We start from the raw sequence: 922 nt of genomic DNA on the forward strand, positions 1-922 counted from the left end.
GGATGTAGCTTCCAGTCATATCATAGGATGCATCTTGATGGTTGACTGCTAAGACTTGCATCCCAGTCAAGTGTTGAGAGATCATGCTAATCTGCTGGGACAGTATCTTGTTTTGAGCCAAGATGGCGTCCAGTGTATCCGCCTTCATGACTCCTCTCTTTTGAGTAGTCCCAGTATTCATAAAAGGTTCCTCTCAAAAGTGTGTAGATACTAGTTATTGGCAACCATCTCAATAAGCTCATCTGCCTCTTCAAGCGTCTTCTTCACGTGTAGACAACCACCTGCAAAGTAATCCAATGACATCTTGGCCATCTCAGAGAGGCTATCATAAAAGATCTGCAGCCTGGTCCAATCTGAAACCATGTCAGGAGGGCATCTTCTGATCATCTGCTTGTATCTCTCCCATGCCTCATAGAGGGACTCTCCATGTTTCTGTCTGAAGGTCTGGACATCCACCCTAAGCTTAGTCAGCTTCTAGTGTGGAAAGAATTTGGTTAAAAATCCAGTGATCACCTTCTCCGATTCCATGTGTCCAAGCTCTCCTTGGACTGAGAATCAAGTCACTTTTTTGCTTTGTCCCTTCCAGCAAAAGAGAAGAGCATGAGCTTGTAAACCTCAGGGTTCACTCTGTTCGTCTTAACAGTGTCACAGATCTGTAGGAAGTCATATATGAATTTGTTGGGGGGTCAGGTGTGGGTGCAGTTTATAAGCCAAGCACCTTCCTTTCTTGCTCTTCAGCGTGCAGATTCCCTCCATTAGTTGCCATGGTGGGTTCTTCAACTTCCTTCTCAAAAGTTTCCTGGAGATTCTCTCCAGCTTTGTAAGCTTTAGCTTGTTGCAAATATCGCCTCAAGATTCTTTCAGGTTCAGAATCAAACTCGAAAAGGGGTTATTTTTCCCTGTTCCTGCTCATAAACAACAA

At 44.3% G+C, this 922-nt stretch overlaps 1 non-coding gene across 1 annotated transcript; it reads left to right on the forward strand.

The window, feature by feature from the left end:
- The first annotated feature begins 356 nt into the window (after nucleotides 1-356).
- LOC112700592 (small nucleolar RNA R71) lies at nucleotides 357-465 on the forward strand. The gene has a single exon (XR_003153497.1). It is a non-coding gene; the product is annotated as a small nucleolar RNA R71 (small nucleolar RNA).
- Nucleotides 466-922: the final 457 nt, after the last annotated feature.

This window comes from Arachis hypogaea, chromosome 6 (genome assembly GCF_003086295.3).
Source record: "Arachis hypogaea cultivar Tifrunner chromosome 6, arahy.Tifrunner.gnm2.J5K5, whole genome shotgun sequence".
Classification (NCBI taxonomy): Eukaryota; Viridiplantae; Streptophyta; class Magnoliopsida; order Fabales; family Fabaceae; genus Arachis; species Arachis hypogaea.